The sequence below is a fragment of the Puma concolor genome, chromosome A1 (assembly GCF_028749965.1).
Source record: "Puma concolor isolate L17-30 chromosome A1, mPumCon1.1.hap2, whole genome shotgun sequence".
In the NCBI taxonomy this organism is placed as follows: Eukaryota; Metazoa; Chordata; class Mammalia; order Carnivora; family Felidae; genus Puma; species Puma concolor.
In genome coordinates, this window is record NC_141667.1 from 167,746,891 (window position 1) to 167,771,331 (window position 24,441).

A 24,441-nucleotide genomic window follows, 5' to 3' on the forward strand; every position below is an offset into this window, starting at 1 on the left:
AAGAAAAATCTGAGACTGAACACCAAAAAAGACTGAGTAGTAAATGCGATCAGATTAATACAACATTGTTAAATTATCTTCTGCAAAATAAGGCAAAATGTAAAAAAAAAAAAAAAAAAAAAAAATCCTGCTCACTTACTATTAATAGTATGTACCAACAAATTTCAGATTTATTAACAACATGGTAAAAAATGTAAAAGTCTGCTGAAAGGATGTTCTAAGTTTAGCTTTACATAGGTCACAGTAAGAAGTGATTATGTTGGGGCACCTGGGTGGCTCAGTCTGTTGAGCGTCCAACTCTTGATTCCCACTCAGGTCATGATCACTCGGCTTCATGGGTTTGAACCCTGCATCAGGCTCTGTACTGGCAGCACAGAGCCTGCTTGGGATTCTCTCTCTGCCTCTCTCTGCCCCTCCCCAACTAGTGCTGTCTCTGTCTCTTTCAAATAAACTTTAAAAAAAAGAAAAAAAGAAGTGATTATGTTGCTGTTCATCGACAATTAAAAAAATTTAGATTAGATGGTGTTTTTGAAAAACTTAAAAGATAATCATTACTGACATTACAAACAGGATGCACACCTGTTTTCCATATCATTACATAACAAAAAAGGAAAATTCAAGAATCTGCAAAGAATAAAAATAGTTAATATTTATTTAATTCACTCTATGCCAGGTGCTATACATACTTGCTTTTTTCCCCTTCATTATTCCTTAAACTATTGTATAAAGTACTTATTTTATTTTCCCTTTTTTAGGGGATGAAATTGAAGATTAGAAAAATATAGTAATTCATTCAAAGACAGTGTTAAGAGCTGGTATTTTAACTCAGAGAGGTGGATTTCAGAGATAATGTGGACCCACTGTCATGTGTTGTCCTCTCTATACGTCTACTGACAGCTTATGATATGCCAGGAACCATGCCACTAATTCAGTTAACATTTCAATAGTTCTATGAGATAGGCAAGGATATAAAAAGGAGAAGCAGAAAACAAAGCGTTATTAACCCTATCAGTGTACTAGTAACTTAAAATTTATATTGAAGCACAAAGATTTACGGATTTAACTTTTTATTTATTTTTTTAAATTTTATTATTATTATTATTATTATTATTATTATTATTTTGCTTTACTTTTGGGTCTAAAACTAAATGATGGGGAAAAAAGGCAAAAATAAATAACCAAAGAGATATACAAGATATGAGATGAACAGCAACAAAAGGAAAGCTTAGGAGATGAAATTAATTCCAAAAATATACTCAGTATTAAATGTATGAAAAGCAAAAAGAGAATCATCGTGCTGTATTGCTGTATTGTTTGTATAAGTTTTATCTATAATTAAGACAAAAAGTCAACAGATACGCACTCCATATATCATAAATATATGGCATATTATAGATAACTCTATTATACGTAACCCTATAAAATTATATGTATATATAATTTTACAAAATATATGTATTTTACAAATGAAATGTAGAAAACGTTTATTTGCTGGTCACTGATTCTTGAAATTCAATTCCACATCAATGAAACGAACACAAAATGACAGTCATTGAAACTTGCTAGCCCGCCAAAAACTTAACTTGGTAAAAGTGACCACGTACATATGCTTGAAGGGTCTTCTGACTCTCCGTGTAATTTAACTTCCAGTTTCTACCACATGATGTTCAAGTGCCCTTACGGGTTGGCCATGCACAGTCTAACAGAGAACCAGGTAGATAGTCAAGCAAGAGTTTCTTTCTTTATTCGATGGTAACAACAAAAGCTGCAGTAAATGGTGACTTTTCTATCCAGGAAGAGTAACTAAAGACAGCTATGAAATCTGCAAAGGAAACTAGAGACCAGGACAAAGAGGCAGGGTGAGCCCAGCTGTTGCACGCTGCTCTACGCCAGCAAGGACAGGCAAGCCAGTTACCGACTGCTTTCCTTACTGACGCGAACGGCCAGTTTTTCCTCCAAGAACTTTGTCAATGGTTGCATTCCATCGCTTGTAGTTCAATACAAAGAATTAGGCCTCACAATAAAATCACATTTTTCAGAAGAAATATCATACACTTAGAATCACTGACTGCCTTTTCTTCGTCTTTTTTTCCTTGAGCGTGTAGGTGTTCGAGTCGCTTGTGTTTCCTCTTTTACACCAGGTACAGGCTATTTGAAAACTGTTCCATTATCTTTGTCATCAACATTCGTTTTAGCCGCTTCAGATTTTCGTTTCTCCAAAACTGTTGGTGTGCAAACTGGTGTGGGGCCCTGGCTAGCCACAGTCTGCTCAGGACTGCTAGGAGTGAATGAATTCTTTTTCTTCTTCGCCTTTGGTAAGACCTGACCTGGCTTTTTGTAGATTTCTGAAGACCAGTGTCTGAAGCATTTCTTTCTTCTTTTTCTTTTTACATAAAATTAGTGGAGGAAAATCATAATCAATTCCTTTTTCAGCAATTCTTTTCCTGAGTAATTTTTCTTTCTTCTTAAGTCGCTCCTCCGTCTGTAGCTTTTGAAGAAGCATCCGATTCTGATTATACCGCTTCAGTGCTGGATAGGATGGCTTTTTAAATGGAATCTGCCACCGTCTGAAAAGTTCTTCATGCACTTTTTCAGGTGGTATAAGATGACACTTTAAGAGCCTTTCACCAAAAAGGTAGTTGTTCATTGTTTCAGCAACTATCTTGGCAACATTTTGAGATGCAAACTCCACAAAGGCATAGCTTTACTATTTCCGGTCCGTTTCCTTCTGGACGGTCTGAATCTTGTAACAGTGCCAAACTGGGAGAAATACGCTGGGATCTGGGTTTCATAAAGTGCTGGAGGTAAGTGGCCCACATAGATTACTCCAGTAGTAAGTTTTGCTTCCTCCTGTCACTGGATTGCACCCCTGCAAGCCTGCACCACCTCGTTCTGAAACTTGGCCACCTCCTGCGTGTTCAGCGACAGGAACAGGGCCTTGGGGACAGCTTCCAAGCCCAAGAGCTCCACGCAGCTTCCCCGCTATATTTTATATTTTTAAGTGATCATATATATACATATACAGAGGCAGAATCTTTTTTTTTTTTAATGTTTGTTTATTTTTGAGAGAGAGAGCACGAGCAGGGGAGGGGCAGAGAGAGAGGGAGACACAGAATCCAAAGCAGGCTCCAGGCTCTGAGTGGTCAGCACAGAGCCCGACGGGGGGCTTGAACCCACAAACCTCGAGATCATGACCTGAGCCAAAGTTGTATGCTTAACCGACTAAACCACCCAGACTCCTCGAGAGAGAGAATATTTTAATATACCAATCAGGTAGATCAAAAGACATAGATAATTAGAATAATGCAATCAAAAAAATCAGTCTAAATCAAGCTTTGCATTCTACAAAAAAAAAATCATCAATAGAAATTTGGCAGACTGATAGTAAACTTAGCCAAAAAATCTCAATTCCAGAGTTATAAAAGCAGAAATTATAGAAGCCAGATTATTTGATTATAAAACTATATTATAAATTAATTTGTTCATATAATACAAAAAAATTCTTGAATATTAAAAAACTGTCCCAATATTTAATAACAGACTAAAAAAAGAGAGAAATACATTGTAAAATAAATTTATGAGAAATCAAGCTCATATATTTCTGTAGGTATATAAAGAAGTCCTAACTGAAATACTAGCAAATTTATAATCCACTAAAATTAAGTACAAATGCCTGGATGCTTTAATAAAGTTTTTAGAATTGAAATGTTATTAACTCAAATAAGGGAAACCTTGTAGTTGCCTCAATGTGGGGTTAAAAAATATTTAATAAAGTTTAATCATTAGTCTTGATTTTATAAGCTTTAAAAAGTCTAGGAATTAAAAACATGAGACACGGTAACAATTTCATACCAAAAGCCATTGCCATTATTAAGTCAATGAGAGTCAACCTCACTAAGGAAGGCTGTAATCATCATTCTTTTTTAGCATTGTTCTGGATGCTACTACAAATCTAAAAACAGATGACAATAATTAGGAAGAGATAATAGTGTCATTATTAGTGACTAATGTGGCTGTATATCTATAAAATCTACATAAATAAGCTGAAAAAACTTTCCTAATTCATACTGTTCAGCCAAGCGGATACACATAAGATAAATACACAAAATCAATAGTGGTTTCAATATACCAATAATAACCTTGCATTAAAATTTGTAAATTTTACAAGAGTGTTTATTTTTAAACTGTTGACTTTTTTCCAAGGTGCTTCATTGAGAAAATATCTCTTTCCCTGCCATATGTTTTAAACAATGTAAAAGAAAATCTGAATAAGTCATCAGAAGTGTCCATGTTGCTGGATGTGTTAATGTCTTGCAACTTGACACATAGGTTAAACATAATTTCAATTAAAACCTTAAGCTTGGAATTTAACAAAATAATTATTAAGGATACAAAAATTTGAAAGAATACAAATTGAGGATTGCTAAGAAGCATTGTATACAGGCAAAGAATGAAAGATGACATAATTACTAATACAATAAAATACACTACCAACTAAAATGTTTTCAATTTTCGCAGAGTACACGCAACATATATGACAAATTACAAATTTAGTTACAAAAGTACTAAGATCCTGATAGGCACCTGGAGAACAGACAGAACAAAAAGTTCACAAAAGAGAAGGTTGCAATGGCTAAACATTTGGAGGGGAAAGAAATGCATCATGGCCAGTAATTAAAGAAATGTTTGCTCAACGATGAAATACTACTCGGACCAATTAAACTTGCAAATATGATACCATAACATTGGTAGAGATGTGATAAAACACACCACTGCCAATGGTAGTGTAATAACTTTCCGGGTTGTGATCTGGAAATGTGGAGGGAGTAGGGGAGAAAAGGAGAGATACAGGAAAAAAACGTGGAAAATATTTGTCGCATCTCAGGGAGGTGAGATTTCTGTGGTGTTTTCTTCTTTATACTTTTCTGTGCTTCTCAAATGTTTTATAAGGTGATATAATAATATAAATATTACTTTAATCCAAAAATATATGGAAAGCTTGAAAGAGATCATCTCTAACTGACTTCCGGTTATGAATGATTCTATTGCCGTACCAATGTCAACATTCAAGTTCCCACAATTATTGTCTGAATGTACCTAAACCACTTTTTTTTAATGTTTCTTTATTTTTCAGAGAGAGAGAGACAGCATGAGCAGGGGAGGGACAGAGAGAGAGGGAGACACAGAGCGTGAAGCAGGCTCCAGGCTCTGAGCTGTCAGCGCAGAACCTGATGCGGGGCTCGAACCCACTGACCATGAGATCATGACGTGAGTTGAGGTCAGATGCTTAACCAATTGAGCCACCCAGGAACCCTGTGCCTAAACCATTTTTAAGGCTATTGATGGTCTACCGTGAATTTTAAATCTCTATATCCTTAGTCAAGTTTGATGGTATATTTTTACCTTTCTTGTTTCAGTAAAGTGGACGGTGAAGAAAGTTGCCCACTTCATTCTAAAACTATATTAATATGTAAAGCGTGTAAATAATTGCCCAGAACATAACTGAAAATTCTACTAATTATTTGGACTGTTCAGTGGGAAAAGCAGGTCTTATAAGTGAGCTTTAACATACAAATTTGAAAGAGCTGGGAAAGAAAGTTTCTGCATACAGCCTGACAATGCAGGGAATGTATAATGATGAGTTGAGAAAGATCCATATCATTTGAGTTTTATAAAAAGGGGAAGAGGGTAGTGTCCATGACTTTGCTTAGACCTGAGAAAGCCTTCTGTTGTGTGGATTTTAAAAGGAGAGAGAAGAGTTAAGTGCTGTCATCTACTCAAGTTCAGGTGGAGAAGCTTAAGCAGATACTCATCAATTCACATCTATTTCTGCAGAACATGATCATTGATTTTGCCCCTTTTGAAAACAAATCAGTTTGTTGTCGTTATGCAGAGTCTTCAGTTATACAGGGAAATAAAATTTTAAAAGGAAAAGTGTACAGGGGATCTGAATGGCAGTCTGCCTCAATTGTGGCCCCCAAACAGGCTTGCAAAAATACATGACTTAAGTAATTGACTCGATGAATTTCATTCTCTGTGCCTGGGTAGACACAGTCAAGAAAATATTCCCTTCTCCTCAGTAAAATAAAACTGAAGGACCAGTGGATGGGTTTGGATTTCATCAAGCCTATTACCCTTATCTCTTCCTTATCTCAGAGTTTAAACCTGAGATTTCTTCATTTTCACGAGTTCACTATTCTTTGGGAATCCAAAGGGAATACCTTCAAAATTTGCTTACCTAGTCCCAGTAAAGGCAAGATTGCTTGGGGGAGAATGTTTCTTAGAATAGAAACTCCATTATTTCCCTCTATTGTCAAGATCATCTTTTACTATAGAGACAAATTCCCAATCTAATTAATCATTACTCTGACTTTCAGTACCTAAAAATTAGAAGAATTTTGCAGTTTCCCAGGTATTTGTAAAACTTGAGCTAGACATACCTAGCGAATTCAGTGAAATAGTTTCTGCTGTCTCGTAACTTTTCTCTATGATAAACTATTTACCTCAGCCACAGGCTTGAGTCAATCAAAATATTGTGAATCATTTGTTGTCGAAATAATTGATTAATCTCTTTAAATTTCAAACATCAATCCATAGTGAAATCTTTTTCTGATTTTTTTTCTTCCATCATATTCAGTCTTCCCATGTACCTTATTTACTCTGTGTAAATCAGGAAGTCTGCAATGCATCTTAATTCATACTATTTTGTTCAGGTCTTCATGTCAACAGATGCTTTGAAACCATTATCCTGTCTTAAACTTCCTCTCTCCAAACTGTGAGATCTTTCCATTGCTTTTACAATTTGTGCCTCTTAACCCTTAATGCATTTTTTGCTCATGTTTAACACTCTGTGGATTCCAACCTTTTTCTAAATTCTGAGATGGACATTTTCTCTAATACATTAATTCATCTAGTGTTTCTATACAAACTGAGCATATGACATGTGCCAAGTCCTGTGGTGGCCCGTGGGAGTGAACAGTGAACAGCTTGTCTCTCACCGTTTGTGTCTCCATGCCCAGACGTCTGATTTCTGTGCACTGACAATGAGTGACTGATTCTGACCCAGTGATGTACTCTTATTTGACTAATCCAGTGACATAGTTGTCTAGGTAATTTCAATACCCTTCAGCTGAGTTTTATATTGGTCCCTATGTGTGTGCTTTTGGTTTCAATACCCAATCATTCTAATTTATCAAAGCCACTATGCAATCACTGATGTCACAAACCCAAAACTCTGTGTTTATTCCCATTTAGGACACATGTGCTGGACCTAATTTGAAAAATAATTTCTGTTAATCTTCAGTACTAGTGCATTTGATTGGTCATTTTGTTCTTGAGACACACTGTGCTCAGAACCCATATGACAGGTGTGGGCCTTGAGGATGTGGTATCTGAGGCCTATGAGAAGCAAAATTTCACCTTCTTGAGACACCAGGCTTTATCACCTCTTCTGCCTTTTGGTTTGGCCGACTTTGATCAGAACTCATCAAAATGGAAAGAGGAAATATTAAGACAAGTAGAGAAGCCAAAATATAATGAAAACAGACTGGAGAGTGACTCCAAAAAAAAAAAAAAAGCACCAACAGCACCAAAATGGCTTCCTTACGGCCCTAATATTTTCAGAATACATTTATAGACTTAGACCCTCTGTTCAGGATGCTTCTCTCCTAATCAATAGTGACACATCCAACTATAATTCCAAATGGGCACCGACTTTGATTTGAGCTCAATGGGATAGAAAACACAAAATAACAGTGGCTGAAGCAAAAAATTATTTATTCTCTCTCAGGTAGACAAAGTATGAGAGCTCCACAATCAGTAGGATCTCTGCCATTCTCACCACATGGCAAAGACCGTGTTGATCAAGATGGCTGCCTCAGCTCTCACAATGTGTCCGGAAGGAAGTAGAAGAGGAAAGGGCAGAAGTGTATTCTCCCTCCCTTTAGGGATCCTTACTGGAAGATGCCTATACCACTCTGCTCATATTACTTTGGCTAGAATTTAATTATATGGCCATACCAGCTGTGAAAGAGATTAGGGAATTTCATTTTTGTCCTGGGAAATTATGTTCCCAGCTAGCAAGTGGAAGTTCTATGATTAAAGAAGAAGGGGGAATGAATATTGAGGGGAAACCATCATGATCTGCCGAGAACTAATTATTTTTGTTAAATAATGATTTGAATAATTTAATGACACATGAAATCTGACCACCTTTTCTACTTAAGCTCAGTCCAGCTTTCCCTCTGTAAAGTCTGATTCATTTGCCCTAAAAAGCAGCAATAACAAACCATGATTGTAGAAGAGATAACACTGAGCACATTATCTACATTTATTGTGAATCACCTAAGTCTGTATTCAGAAAAATCAGACTAAATCGTCTATACACAGCATTTCACATAAGAAAATTAAATACTGAGCCTGGGTGGCTCAATCAGTTAAGTGTCCGACTTTGGCTCAGGTCATGATCTCGTGGTTCGTGGGTTCGAACCCCGCATTGGGCTCTGTGCTGGCAGCTCAGAGCCTGGAGCCTGCCTCGGATTCTGTGTCTCCCTCCCTCTCTTTCCCTCCCCCACTTGTGTTCTGTCTCTCTCAAAAAAAATAAAATAAATATTAAAAATTTGTAAATAAACAAATAAAATACATATTAAAGGTCATGAAAATTGATTCATGGAATCGATTCCGTAAATCTAAGTAATGTTTTGATAAATGCATGAGAATTCATATCTCTTCCCTGACTGCATTTGAGCATCACTTGGGGAGTTTGTCTTGTTGTTGTTACTATTTGCTTCATTATCTTCTAATAATTCCAATGCCCAGCACACACCTGAGACCAATTAATCCAGAATCTGCAGGGTGTAGGAAAGGGAAGTGAGATCCAGGTCTCTATCTTTTAAAAGCACTTTCTGAAGCATAGGACTCCATCCACAGCAACTGCTAATGAAGTCTTAGAATATAAGCATGAAACGGGCCAACACCGATGCTTTTAATTGCACTCAAGAGTAAAGTGCAATTAAGAAAACCTGTGATGTGATTGATCTCTCTGTATATGGAAGATTTTGCACTAAATAAAGGAAGTCACTAAGGTGAACTAAACACACTTCTGACTTTCCTTTGAAATCCAACATCTTTTTTTCCCCCCTTCCAGGTTAATTATATAAAGCAATTGCAACGATATAACACACAGCAACAAAATACTCTTCAAGTGCAGAAGGAGGAGAGGCTAAGGCCCTCAACAGGATAGAACAGGTAAGATTGGGTTGAGATCCTTCAATGCCTTCACAACTGTTTTAATTCTACCTACTGGTACCAGGTGGCTGGCTGCCTCGGAGGTATCTGCTTCTTCTTCAGCTACTCAGGCTTTCTGGTTATTCTGGCATCACTAGGGGAAGGGGACAGGGCAGAAGGACAAAACCTTTCACCTAAAAAACAATGTCGGGGCACAGTCCTACGACCAGGCTTGAAAACGCTTGCAATCCAAGCATAGACCTGCCTGATTACCAGTACAACTTCTGACTTCTATTTGTTCTCCCTGAGGCTAAGTGTCCTCATCTGTGAAACACAGGCATTTAACCAGTGGTGTCCCGATGCCCTTCTACCTCTAGAATCCAAAGTTTCTACCCTGCAGTTGTCCTACTTGGAAAGAAATTTACCAATTCAGATTTCCTGTCCAGATCATTGCATCAGCCCTCCCTGACCAAGGTCACACCAGAATAGTAGCTTGACTACAGGGAAAATCCTCAATCTGAGCCCTCTCCCAGGTCCTCCCGACGATTCAAATACATTAAGGCATGTGGTCTGAGTGTACTCAGCGTTTACGCACATAATACAGAAAACACCTGGCATGAGTTCCGCCTTCTGTGGCCCCAAGAGGGGACCACTGCTTTAAGCTTTTGAGACTTTCTAAGAGGTATTTATAGGTCATGGGATATATAGCTTTCCAATGGCCCGAAGAACACAGCCAACTTCAGGACGAGTGATACAAGTGCTGAGATTCTAAGGGGATAAATCCCATAAAAATTTAGATGCTGGGGCTCAATATGGAAACATGGACTGGAAAATGAGGAGGCTCGTGTCATGGACACAAGACAAGCCTGGGCTGTATCTTGTTCCCAGAATGAGAACTGTGGATATAGGCAGGGCAGTGCGCCCATAGCCTTGAAGATGGAGTCTAGATATGTGAGGTTCTTGCACCGTGTTCCGCCTGTTAAGGAATCTGAGTGTCAAATGGCATAAGGTTAATGAGAAAAACACTGAGAGTCCAGGGAAGCATATATCAGAAACTGGAACACCAAGACTACCCAAAGGCAGGGCCAGATGAAAGGAAGATTGATCATGAGGCTCAGAAGACGATTTAGTTAAGACGGAGATCTTAGGCAGATGGTACAGCCGTATCCCTCCAATCGCTTCCTGAAGAATCCCAGTTTTGTTCAGGGCAGCAGTCAGTGCTGCCGGAAATAGTCTCACAGCTCCCATGCATGGGCAGGGGTGCAGGGGTGGGGAAAAGGGTCACGAGATGGTTCTGGCCCCAAGTGAGGGAGGCAGGAACCCGTGGAGACGCCATCCTCTCCCACATAAGAACAGATAGAGCCCCTGAAGGAGGCAGCCTACTGACTCTTCCTGTCCCTCCAAGCCGGGGCATGAATGTGGAACTGGTGCTGAAGCCTCCGTCCTGCCCGTCTTGCACCCAGGAGGTCACGAGAGGGAAGACAAAACCCGAAAGGTAAGGATAAAAGGGCAATGACAGGAGGACACCACAGAACCACCAGACCATCCTGGACTAGAGCCACAAGAGGAAAGAAAGTGCTACTTGATGAAGTCAAATGACAAGCCAACTACCACATCCAATAAGCGCACCAGCTCATTAATTACAGCTTAATAACATTCATGGCCTCACGGTGCCGAGGAATCCAAAGCATGGAAACTCGTACAATAGAGTGTATCCTGCTCTCCCAACATCTGCTCGCAGGAACCAACGAAACATCTCTTGTCGAGAAGGTAATCTCCCTTGAGGTTAAAAATTAAAAAATAAAAATAAAAAAAAAGTGAAAGTCTTCAAGGAGGCAGATGAAGACACATGTGACCAAATGCTTAGCACGTCCTTGCCAAGCAGGGGGGTGTTTATGCCATTTCCATAAACAATGGAGGAAAGATAGAAAGGGACTAAAATTAGAATCATGCCAGAACCCTGACATTTGAGATGATATTAAAACTACAAACTGGCACTTATAAATGACGAGAAACTCACGGGAGACCAGCACATCTGCCTCATGTACCTGATTAAAGTTTGAAAGGAAGCATTACGACTCAGCAGTTACACCTAGTGCCTGAAGAATGTCAGATTAGTTGAAGAGAGACAAATAGGAAAACACTACTTTTCTGATTCAGGAAGAGGTACTGAGGCCTGAACATCTGGCTGTGGAATAAATAAACTCCCTTGGGGCTGCATTGTATTTATTGCGTGAAGTGGGTAGCATTTGACTTCGGTGTCGGCTGGCCGGAGTGCATCAGAGATGTGGCTAAGCCTGGTGACATCAGCAGGGCAAGAGTCAGAGTGCAAAACATAACAGGCCTCCTAGCCCAGGAGTTATTTTTATTAGGAAAATCCAGACCCTCAATGGAGCTTCAGTGCAGAAATGCTGCCAGCAATGCTTTCAAAACGCATTCCAGGGGCGCCTGGGTGGCTCAGTCAGTTGAACATTCGATTTTGGCTCGGGTCAGGATCTCACGGTTCGTGAGTTTGAGCCCCACATCAGGCTCTTTGCTGACAGCTTGGAGTCTGGAGCCTGCTTCAGATTCTGTGTCTCCTTCTCTCTCTCTCTCTCTTCTCTCTCTCTCTCTCTGCCCCTCCCCCACTCACTCTCTGTCTCTCTCTCTCTCTCTTTCTCTCTCTCTTTAAAAAATAAGTAAACATTAAAAAAGAAAAACACATTCCCCACCAGGGAGTTTGCTTATGCAAACCTTCTCCTTGTGGTCCAGGGACAATGACCGTGACCCCTCACACATTAATGGTATTGTGAACCCTGGTCAGGGACCAGCTTGCCCAAGTGTGACCCCAGAGCTGACTGCTGCCTCACCACTGCTGACTCAGGACAGGCCAGCTGAGCAACCGTGGTGTCTGGAAGCTGGGACCCCAGCGGCAAGCCAACCCCAACCGTGTCTCCAAGACACTGCCAACCCCTGATGCCCGCAGTGGATGAATGAAGCCACCTTGCACGGGCACAGGCGGACATCACACCGTGAGTGAGACAAAGTTTGAAGGGTTTTTTTCCCCAAAACTGCTAAAAACTTGACGGAGAGTCTCTGGTCAGAAATTATGTCAGGAAGCTGCTACTTCAGCAAAGATGAACAGCACTCCAGAAGGAAATGTGAATTTTAATTGTGACTGTACTAAAGTAAGTGAAGAAAAGCATAGCAACTTGCTTGTCGTTGGGAAAAGGGGCAGAGTGTTGTAAAAATGAGACAAGCTTTGGCTGGAAATCCAACTTTCCTCAAAACCAGCTCTCACCAGCTCAGGGTTTGGCTCTCACCCATTCACCAAACCCCAGAACCCCAGGCTCCGCGTGGAAAGGGCATCACCACATCTGCCCGGCAGGGACTCAGGCGAATTAAACGAGATGACATCCGTGAAGTGCTTGGCACTTTGGTAGTTACAGTGAGTAAAAATTGTGGTGTGGTTCTTGTTGACAGTCTCTAAAATGGGGCTGACACTTCCTTCATGAGGAGCATATAGCTTCAAGATTACATTCTATCATAAACAACAGTTTAATCCACTAAAAGGGGAAGTTCTGACCCTACATCTGAGAAGTACCAATCACACTGACATGGGAAGATCCTGACTTGCCCCAAGCCACAAGCTAATTGGTAAAGACAAAGGCGTGCTAGCAGCTGGGGGTGGGTGAGTGGGTGGGGGGCTGCTCTTGATCCAGGGGGGTGAACCCCCCTCAGAGGAGCACTGATGAGTGTATTTCCCCAGGCAAGGAATCACGTGGGGTAGACATGATAGGGAGTGAGCTAGGATGGGACAAACCCACAGTGTGATGCAGAGTCAGGGTCCAGGGAGAAGAATGAATGGTTTATCTGGCACATGTGGGTCCTAAACACCATGGGTCTCCAAACAACACGGAGCACTGTCTGCAGAAAGATCTAGAGAGCACAGAGGCATAGTGTAAGCTCATCAAGTCATACTGATAACAGGTTCCATTACTGAACACCCACTCTGTGCCAGTCCATTTATATTCATTATCTCATTGAACTCTGACAATCAGACTATCAGATAGACCTCATTCTCTCCACCTGTGTGAAGAAGGACGTGTCCCCAAAAGCTCAGCCACTTGGGTCATGCAAAGCAAACAAAGATGAACCTTTCTTTGTCATGAGTTTCCTTATCCTTTTCAACTTTACATGGAATCTGCTGCCTTTAGGCTGGCTCCTGGCTAGAGTATCTTTATGGTAGCAGATAACTTGGGTCCTTCTATCTTGCTATCTTGGGTCCCATTCATTCCCCAAGCCTTTTGTGATTCCGATTTCCTAACCATAAGTTGCCTCTGTCCTCCCTGGTTCTCTCATGACAAAAATAATCTGATGACTAGATAATTGGATAAATGCAGTGGTCCTAAGGTAAGCAAAGGTAAGACTCTTCCTCTTCTCCTGTAGAAAAAAATAAAAAGGTTTTCCAAGAGTATTTTACAGCAACGCTGGAAGTCTCCAAGAACTTTCCATATGGCCAGAATATTTTTATAATAAAGCTGAGATATTGTGTGCCTTTTTCACTGTTCACTATTCTCCTTGAAATGATTGACCTATTTCGCTCATTTTTAAGAAAATATCTGCCCAATACCCAAGTCTAAAGAACTACCGTTTGTCTGTCATTTTTTCAGGTCTACCAAAAAAAAAAATCTCACAGCAGCACAAGGTCTGTTCTTAGGGCTGACCATCATACTTTGGTACATGGCAGAAGTCAGTATATGTACTTGTTATTTCATTACTAAGGAATAGTTTTAAAAACATGCACTGAAGGGTTGAGATTTAATAAAATTAATAATTTTTGCCATTTCATCATGAACCTATTTAAGTGAAAATGATTTTTGTTTCTTTGCTTTTACTGCGTGGGGTGGGGAAGAGTGCCATGACTGTTCAGTTTGCTGTCACTGCCATGATTCACGGGCAGGCACCGACCATTTCATTCACTGCTGGTTTTGCACCTTTAGTACAAGTGCCCACACAGGGGAAAAGGCAGATTTGTTGCCAGTAATAAAGTCTGACCTTTCAAGAGAAAAACAGAAATTTAGAAAATTCATATTGTCGGTGTGAGCTTTTCAAAGCTTGGTTTTTTTTTTTGTTAAAATTAGTAGTGATGTTAACGAAAGTGACTTTTTGATGTTGTGCTAAAAATTTGACAATTGGAAGATCTTTCTAACTCTATGAATCAATATTTTCCAAATTATCATGAACAGTATTATAAAATCATGCATAAGTGAAAGATTTATTCAAAATGCAAGACCATTGGATGCTAGAGTAATAGATCACAAAATGCTCGTTGACGTGTTTTCATAGTCCACATCGCAATTAAATTTTTATTTTTTTAATCTTTATTTATTTTGAGAGACAGAGAGTGTGCATGGGGTGGGGGGGGGGGGGGAAGGGCAGAGAGACGGAGATTAAGAATCCCAAGCAGGTTCTGCACTGTCAGCACAGAGCACACCTCAGGGCTCGATCCCACAAACCGTGAGATCATGACCTGAGCAATCGAGTCAGACACTTAACCGGCTGAGTCACCCAAGTGTGCTTAGCAATTAAACTTTTAAAAACTACCATCTGTGGGGCACCTGGGTGGCTTAATCAGTTAGGCATCTGACTCTTGATTTTGGCTCAGGTCATGATCTCTCGGTTGTGATGTCGAGCCCTATGTTGGACTCCACACTGATCGTGGAGCCTGCCTAATATTCTCTCTCTCTCTCTCTCTCTCTCTCTCTCTCTCTCTCTCTCTCTCTCCTCTGTCCTCTCCCAAGCTTGCCTGCTCTCTCTCTTTAAAAGAAAAAACATTCTAATATTAAAAATAAATAGAGGCACCTGGGTGGCTTGGTCGGTTAAGGGTTCGACTTCGGCTCATGTCATGATCTCATGGTTTGTGAGTTCAAGCCCCAAGTTGGGCTCTATACTGACAGCTCAGAGCCTGGAACCTGCTTCAGATTCTGTGTCTCCCTCTCTCTACCCCTCCTCCACTCCTGCGTGCACACGCTCTCTCTCTCTCAAAAATAATATTTAAAAAATTTTTAATAAAAATGAATAAATAGGTAAATAAATCAATAAATAATAAAAACTACCACCTGTCTCACTTGTCAAATTCTGGCATAGTATGAAAGGAGTATATCCACAATTATCTATAATTGCAACACCCATCCCCCCATTTTCCAACTACACATCTGTGTGAGTCTGGATGTTATTCATATACTTCATATTGTGAAAGATTGAATAAAGAATCAAATATGAGATTTGGCTGTCTTCTATCAAACCAGACCAAGAGATTTGCAAAAATGTGAAACAATGCTCCTTTTCTTGCTAAAATTTTCTTTTAGAAAATATATTTATTTTAAATTAAAATGTTATTTGCATTAAGACACAATGTTTATTACAGACACTTAAAATGAATCAATAAATGTATTTAAATTTTCTCAGCCTTAATTCCTTTTTTTTCAATTAATTTGTTTATTTTGAGAGAAACAGAGACAGCGTGGGTGGGAGAGGGATGGAGAGAGAGGGAGACAGAGAATCCCAAGCAGGTTTCGCACTGTCAGCATGGAACCTGAGGCAGGGCTCCAACCCACCAAACCATGAGATCATGACCTGAGCCAAAACCAAGAGTCCTTTGCTCACGTGACTGAGCTACCCAGGCGCCGCTCTCAGTTTTAATTACTAATGCACTAAACATCAATAGATACATCCTACATTAACTAAAGCTCTTTGGGGTCGTTAAGAATTTTAAGAGTGTAGAAAGGATCCAAGATGAAAAAGTCTGAGAGCTGCTGCCTTGAGTCAAAAAATTATAAGTACTCCAAAAATTAGTATTTGGTAAAATAGATCTTTTTGTACCTTCCATAAATTATTTGAGAGATGTAGAGTGCTAGGCAAATAATAACCCCCAAAGATGTCCAAGTCTTTTTTCCTGGAACCTGGGAATCTGTTACTTTATGTGACAAAAAGGGATTAAGGTTGAAGATGGAATTAAGGTTGGTAATCCACTGACTTTAACATTGAAAGATTATCCTGGACTATGCAAGTGGAAGAGCAAAGCAGGAGGGTCAGTGTCAATGTGACGTAGCCTGAGGAGAATTGTACCAGCCATGGCTGGCTTTGGAGCCTGGAAGGAGACACAGCCAAGGAATGGCACAGCCTCCAGAAGCTGAAAAATTCAAGGGAATAAATCCTCCCCATCCTCCCCTGGAGCCCCCAGAAGGGAGCACATCCCTGCCAACACAATGATTTTAGTCCAGCGATACCCACATAAGACTTCCACCTCCCAGAATGTAAGATAATAATTTGCATTGTTTTCAGGCACTGACAACTTCGAATTTGACCTGAACCCTGTAGTCCGGAAAAACAGATGATGTTAAAAAAAAAAAAAAAAAAAAAAAAATACCACCATTTTATACTCTGGGAAACAGCAAAGAACCTCTCTTCATCGAGTGACTTAGATAAGACTCAAGGATGCCCCTCTTGTTTCCCAAAGACAAGGCCAGACGCAGACACTCCATATCCACATTCTTTGCTCCATACATGATTCAATGGACTGTTTGTCCACAATGACAATTGGAGCAAAATCCATGTTAACCCAACATCAGTTAAGTTTCTTTCTTTCCTCCAGGTCCCTGAACTTTGACCCACCCTCAACCGGAGCCCCTCTTTCTCTCTTATGAACAGGCTGGCCTCAGGGTAACACATTCTCTGCTCTACTGTCCTATCATCCTGCTGCACATACCCAGTTCTACTAGCCTTATTCACTCCTCTTTATAAGACAGAATACTTTTCCTGCCTGACCTAGAAGATGTTTGCAGATCTCGTGGACAGAATGTTCTCCCTGTTTCAATAGTCCCTCCACTTCTCTTGCAATAATCCTTTTGAATACAGTGCCTTCTTACCTAAGTCCACATTTGTTTTTTATTTGACCCCATTAAGTGTGCGGTCATTTGTTACAGCAGTAATAGGAAACTAACACATATGCCTAGCTCAACTAACAGCACCTTACCACCTAAAGTCATCTTGAGAGAATGAACAAAGCAGGTACAGGAGAAAATAACATCATTTCCCACTCTGCTGTATTTCCCACTGCATTGCTAGTATGGCAGTGCTCAGAGCAAAGGTGGGGACAATTGGAGATTTTGAAGGAGGTCACCCAGATGAGGATCTTTGATCAATCAGATCAATGATCCCTCCATCCAGACTTGCAGGTGGCATAGCAGAAAGTCTCAAAGAACCATCTTAAATTCCTCAGTGGCCCAGAGTCCCGACGATCACTATGAGGACCCCTTGGCAGTCCAGACAACGGGAGTGCACTTGACCTCTTAGGATCTTCCCTTCTCACACACATCTGCACATGAGAACTCTGCTGTCAGCACGGAGCCCTCTTGGGATCCTCTGTCTCCCTCTCTCTCTGCCCTTCCCCTGCTTGCACTCTCCCAAAAAACAAAACAAAACAAAAATGGACATAATAAAAAAGCAAAAGTTGCAAAATTAATGCAACCTGATGAAAAATGGAAAGATAATCTTCTTTCAATCATAATATTGTGGAACACTTGAGGAGTACCTACCAAACCTCACGCCGTGTGGTATTTACAAGGATGTTCTTTCAACAAAAAATGACTTTGTTTTCCTGTTTGCGTTATTTCCAGCATTAGGAGATACCACGCAAACAATGCTGATCATTGCTGGCATGTTGAAGTTGCCAAATGAGACCATTTAGTCCTTAAGAAAAAAATCTTTATCTCCGAAAAGTCACCCTGACGAACCAGATGGTTGAGTACTGTTGGATGCTATTTTAATGTCTCAAGTGCTCATTTTTTTTTTAACTTGAACATTTAAAAATGATGAAGCAAAAGGGCTCCCGGAGCTTCCTTCACAGCAGGTAGAGCCTGGCTGGTGAACAAGACACACACGTGCCCTTGCACACATGCACGTGCACTTCCATCAGTCATCCCCCCCACCCCCAACACACGCTGCTGTTCAGCAACCGCTATCTAAATGTACAGGCTACAAACTTCACCCACCCGGAACACTCACTACCGCGCAAGGAATCCCTACTGTGCTAAAGACAACCACGAAACGTGTACCTGACCCTCCACCTCTTCCACACAGTAGGTACAATCTGAGGTTTCTGACTGATCATAACTATAAAACTCAGAGCAGGCCATTTCGGATACGTCATAAAATAAAAAGGTTTACATGGGGAGACCTACCCACAGCTGAGCTCCTGGCCACATTTTATTACTATTTCAGAGCCCAGAAACCTGGTTTGCATTTCCCCTGCAGCTTGAAATCCACAAGAGGCCTTTCCCAGCTGAGTGGCCTAGAGTGGGGGCCACGGGACAGCATACATGCTCTTTCCGACCAGCCACCTGGCAAAACTGTGACTTGCCCCCATGTGAGGGCTGCAGGTTACAGAGGGGAGTTAGAAAAAAAGCAAAAGAGAGAAAACAAAATCAGGGTGTGCTTTAAATGAACTCAACATGTGCGTGGACAATCATCCACCCCTGGTCCACCTTCGATGCCTGTGGATGCAAAGCATTTCCAACCTGAGCTCCCAGAGTGGGTTTATGGAGAAAGACGGTTTCCTGTTACTTGATGCAAAATTAGGGGGAGTGAGTGGAGATGGAAACCAATTTTTTTTATCAAATTCTCAATAAAAGGTTAAAACCCACTTCAGTAAGTTTAAAATTCAATGAATTCAGAAATATCCTCTTAAAACTCTCCAGCACAGCTCTAACCATTAAAGGTAATCTCTCATATCTGTGTTTTAACTTTAGCTGTCACCAAAGGGAAGTTTCTCTTTCTTTTTTCTTTTATTTTTTTCTGAGTCCAAGTAAAGAAACTTAAGGGGACGAATGGGAAAAGCCAAGAAGAGAAGGGAAAATGCAGAACATGGAGTAGAAGACAAATTAACTTCTAGATAAAGAGAAAAGATAAAGGTTATTTATTGTCTCATGAAAAATGAGGATCAAGTAAGAAATTGCTACTGGCTGAGAATTTGAGAGCTAAAGGGATCATTTATTCCAACACTTTTTTTTTTTTAATTTTTTTAATGTTTATTTATTTTTGACAGAGAGAGAGAGAGAGAGAGAGACAGAGCATGAGCAGGGGAGGGGCAGAGAGAGAGGGAGACACAGAATCCGAAGCAGGCTCCAGGCTTTGAGCTGTCAGCACAGAGCCCGATGTGGGGCTCAAACTCACAGACTGCCAGATCATGACCTGAGCTGAAGTCGGACGCTCAACCAACTGAGCCACCCAGGCACCCCTCCAACACTTTCTTTTAATGAGTGAAAATAATTAGTGACTTATCAAAGACCCCCACAGCTAAACTTCTGATCACTCCCCAAACCAGCAGCCAGAAACCTGTTCCAGGTGAGCGAGCCCTGGTGAGTGATCAAAGGATCACCTACTGGGTCACGAACGGGCTCCTCACAGACCGTATTTCCCTCAAGGTTTGCCTTTGAAGATATTGTGGGTACACAAAAGCACGCCATGGCCACTGGACCAACCCTGAGCAAATTCCAGGGATTTTTTAAATTTTAGTTGGTGTTTCTTTGGGCTTGATACTTTTCTTTCCACCTATCGCTACACCCTGGCAATTAAAAGAACAGGATTCAAGAAACATTTTTGCATTTACTGAACAGCTGATTCTGTCGTTCATCCACTTCTCTGTGCCTGTGCGCATCTTACCATTTAAAAAGATGCTTTTCAAGAGCATGAAAAGATCTGATCAGAACACGCTGGGGTGTCAGGGCGCGGTTCACAGATCCTCAGGTCCTCCGCTGTGACCCCCGCACGTTCGGTCTCCAACGTTAGCCTTCACCAGCTCTCTTACATGGTCACCAGGCATGTTGGCCGGTCAGGTGTCTACATACCCTCTGTGTACAGCAGCCTGACTCCTTCCTGGCTTTGGCCTTATCTATGACCCTCTCTCCACAATGTCCTTCCTCCTGTGTCTACCTAGCAACCACCTGCCTGTATTTCCTGTCTCTTCCTGACCCCACCACTGGCAGAAATGCCCCCCTTCACCATGACTCCACCCAACTCTAAGGTCGTTGACACTAAGAGCCACATCCTACTCGTCTCTGAAGACACAGCAATTGGCAAAGAGTCTGGCTTCTAGAAGGAAATCTCTGGCTGTAACGGTGAACTGTAGATTTGATGAATTTAGAATTGCTTCAGCTGACCAGTAACTGTTTGCTGATCACCGGCTGTGTACCAGGGCTGTGCTATGAGGAAGGGAGGTAAAAATGAACAAGTCACAGTTTCTGTTTATGAAGAGATTTTAGTTGAGTGAAAATGAAAGCAAATCTCTCCCCTCTGTGGGGGAAAACACATCTGAGTGCATTCATTCCCTCTGATAATAGTCCAGAGGCGCCATATTTACGGATGGAAAACCTGCCCTTATATTCTACCATTCTTAGAGGAACTCACTTAACTGTATATCACATTCATGCCTAATGAAGGTTTAATAATTTGCTATTTTTAAAGTTAAATCCAAGTTAACAGAGGCCTGAAGATATTAGGTTTGGGTAGGGAAAGTACACGAAAGGAAGGAAGAAAACTAAATGTGAGAACAAGAAAAATAGAAGAGATAACCAAATCTTACAGTAGAAGTTTTCATTCTATTTCTTTGTCTCAAAGTGAAGGCTAAGGAGAATTTCCCTTTATTCTTTAGAAAATCTGCAGCTGGCCCAGGAGGCCAGACACGTATTCCGTTCCCACCTCCAGACTCCATTTAGAGCATTCTCCTATTTTTAAAAATGGATTTCTGTAAAACGTTTCATAATGTGGATTGGTTTCTTTGGGGTCTGCCTCTGCACTATGGCTGCATAAAAAAAGACATTAATAACTTCTCCGTTAATGGGTTTTTCAGAGTCTCAAAAGACTCACCTTGTACATTATAACTTCCTCCCACTTAGCCCCCTGGCTAAATCTTGATTGCCCTTGTAAGACATCTTTAGGACATATTGCTGAAGTTAAAGATGGTCCTTAGGAGAAATAACTTCTCATATGATGCACAATGCACGCTCACGAACCGGCAGAGCAGAAGCCCCTTCGTTTTGTGTCATTCTACCTTGGTCCCGTGCCACACTCTGCTCCGAGAGGGCTGACCCTGCCTCGGGAATGAAGAATTTCAGCGACAGAGGCAGCTGAGGCTCTCTCCCAGACCTGAAGGGTGACTTTGAACCGGTTATTTCACATCTTTGTCCTTTGCCAGGACATTCCAGTCAGCTTACCCATCCATCGTTTCACAAGGGGGCATGTGGCGTGTCCGGGACGTTTCTGCATTTTGAAACCTATAGAAGTAGGAAAAGAGACTGTAAATATAGTATGTGTACTATAGTAGTGCACACACACACACACACACGGGAATATACATACACTTAGGAAATGTGTGTATATGTGTGTCCGTGTGTATATGTGTGTGTACATGAGTGTGTGTTTGTGTATATACGTACATATGTATGTATGTGTGTACGTGTTCATAGGTTTGTATGTGTGTATATATGTGTATGTATATGTATATGTGTATACATGTGTATGTGTATATGTGTGTATGTGTGTACATGTGTATATGTGTATGTATGTGTATATGTGTGTATATGTGTGTATGTATATGTATTGTGTCACGTGTATATGTGTATGTGTGTGTCTGTGTATGTATATTTGTGTATGTGTATACATGTGTATATTTGTGTCTGTGTGTATATATGTATATGTATATGTGTATGAATATGTGTACATGTTATATGTGTATGTGTATATGTATGGGTGTATATGTGTGTGTATATGTGTATGAATATGTACGTGTGTATGTGTATGTGTGTGTATGTGTTATATGCGTATGTGTACGTGTGTATATACGTGTGTATCTGTGTATGTGTATATGTGTGTACATGTGTATCTGTGTATGTATGTGTGTATATGTGTATATGTGTATGTATGTGTACATGTGTATATGTGTATGAATGTGTGTATGTGTGTATATATCTGTGTATATGTATGTAGGCATGTATATGTGTGTATATGTGTATGTATATATGTATGCATGTATATGTGTGTACGTGTATGTGTATATGTGTGTGTATGTGTGTATTTGTGTTTGAATGTGTGTATGTGTATAAGTGTGTCTGTGTATATGTATGTGTATGTATATTTGTATGTATGTGTGTATATGTGTGTGTATGTGTGTGTACGTGTGTAGATGTGTATTTATGTTTAAAGTGTATGACTACATATATGGTAGTTATATATCTATAGCATATAGTTATATAAAGATGGAAAAGGTAGAATCTTGAAACAGGTCTCAAATTTTGTTCTTTGGGGCTGACACCCCAGGATGTAACCCAGTAGAGGGCAGGACCTATGTAGGCTCGTGTTTGTCTCTGTATCTAGTATTAAATGTTAGCCTTTCTGGCTCCAACAGATATGGCGCCTGCGTCTCTCTAAATGTCTGTCGTTGGGACAAGCAACTGCTTTAGTTCAGCAAGTAAAACCTGAATTCAGCTGTGATAAGCAAAGAATCCATAGCGCTTCTTGCTGAAGCAGAAGTGTTCGTGTTTTTTGGTTTTTTTTTTTTACCTCTTATAAGTCACAGACAGCTTTAAAAAATAATCTTCTAAAAAAAGGTAGTACATCGGTACATACACACTGAAGTTTGCATGCAATTTTTGGAGGACCATGACTTCAAAGTCTCTCTTCTTGAAAATATTTGCAAAAGCAGTTTGCCTCATCTCCTGGTATTTTTTTCCTTTTGTGTCCAGGTGGGTGGCTCTGTGTTTCACGTTGGTCTACACCAGCTTCAGTGCTGCCCTGAGAATGAACACTCCTTACCTACGTCACCACTAAAATTAATAGGTAACTGTCGCCATGCGCGTCTCACCACACCGCCCTTAGATGAATGACAGTCTGATTAACAAAACGGCACTGGTTTTCGACAGATATCAAAGCATTTGTGGCGCTGCGGTCAGAGTCCAGACGAACAGCAGTCTGCCTCCCCTCACCACACGACAGGGGACTGTCAGAGGCCAGAGGACACCTGGCCAACATGTCATACAACTGACATGTATGAACAGTATCAGGCTCATGGGCTTCCAAGTGCTACGCCAAACGTTCAGACACAGAACACGATGAAAAGGAGATGTCCTGGGCTGGCAGCCGCCAACAAAAAGCAGATGTTGAACCATTGCTTCCAAAATTCGTTTCTGTGCTTGGGATCCAGGTAACATGGTAGCTCAGAGCACAGGCCTCGGACTCGCAACAGACCTCCTGTGCCGCTTGATTATCCACTGATTCCTCATCCACCCTGACCCTCAGTTTCTCCTTGTAGAAAATGGGGATATTGGTGGGGAGAGGATCTCCATGTTCCAGGGTTACAGAGAGAGAAAGGGAGGGGGAGAGCTCTTGGTGGTATCTCTTCTTTTTTTTTTTTTTTAATTTTTTTAATGTTTATTTATTTTTGAGAGAGACAGAGCGTGAGTGAGGGAGGGGCAGAGAGAGAGGGAGACACAGAATCCGAAGCAGTCTCCAGGCTCGGAGCTGTCAGCACAGAGTCCGACACAGGGCTTGAACTCATAAACCAAGAAATCATGACCTGAGCTGAAGTTGGCCGCTTAACCAACTGAGTCACCCAGGCCCCCGTGTGGTATCTCTTCTTAGAAGCTCACCAATCCTATCAGATCATGCCCCTACAACAACCTCATTTAACCTCAATTACCTCCTAAAGGCCCCATCTCCAAATATAGTCACACTGGGGGTCAAGGCTTCAATATATGAATTTGGAGTGGGACTCTGTCCATAGCAAGAGGTAATAGGTTTTATGTATTCTGAGAAACTTGGAATAAAGATCTCAAAAAGATGATATTAATCTTGGATTTTAAAATTTTATAACTTTTGAGCTGAGAAAAAAAATATTGAGGGGGTGCCTGGGTGGCTCTGTCGGTTGAGCATCTGACTTCGGTGCAGGTCATGATCTCGCGGTTCATGAGTTTGAGCTCCACGTTGGGATCTGTGGTGTCAGCTCAGAACCTGGAGCCTGCTTCTGATTCTGTGTCTCCCTCTCTCTCTGCCCCTCCCCTGTTCACGTGCTCTCTCTCTCTCTCTCTCAAAAATAAATTTAAAAAATTTTCTTTTTAATATATTGAGAAAAAAAAAAACACATAAAAGATATCTCCTCCTCTGGGTTCAGGGAGAGCCAAG

General features: G+C 40.8%; 1 long non-coding RNA gene and 1 pseudogene across 8 annotated transcripts in view; both read right to left on the bottom strand.

The window, feature by feature from the left end:
* Positions 1–24,441, bottom strand: part of LOC147584635 (uncharacterized) — an 89,983-nt gene that overhangs the window by 24,822 nt on the left and 40,720 nt on the right. For all 8 annotated transcript variants that reach the window (XR_015251833.1, XR_015251823.1, XR_015251832.1 and 5 more), the window contains one exon: positions 21,480–21,539. This is a non-coding gene — a long non-coding RNA (uncharacterized LOC147584635). The remainder of the gene's footprint in view (positions 1–21,479; positions 21,540–24,441) is intronic.
* LOC112860746 (MKI67 FHA domain-interacting nucleolar phosphoprotein pseudogene) lies at positions 1,049–10,561 on the bottom strand (annotated as a pseudogene).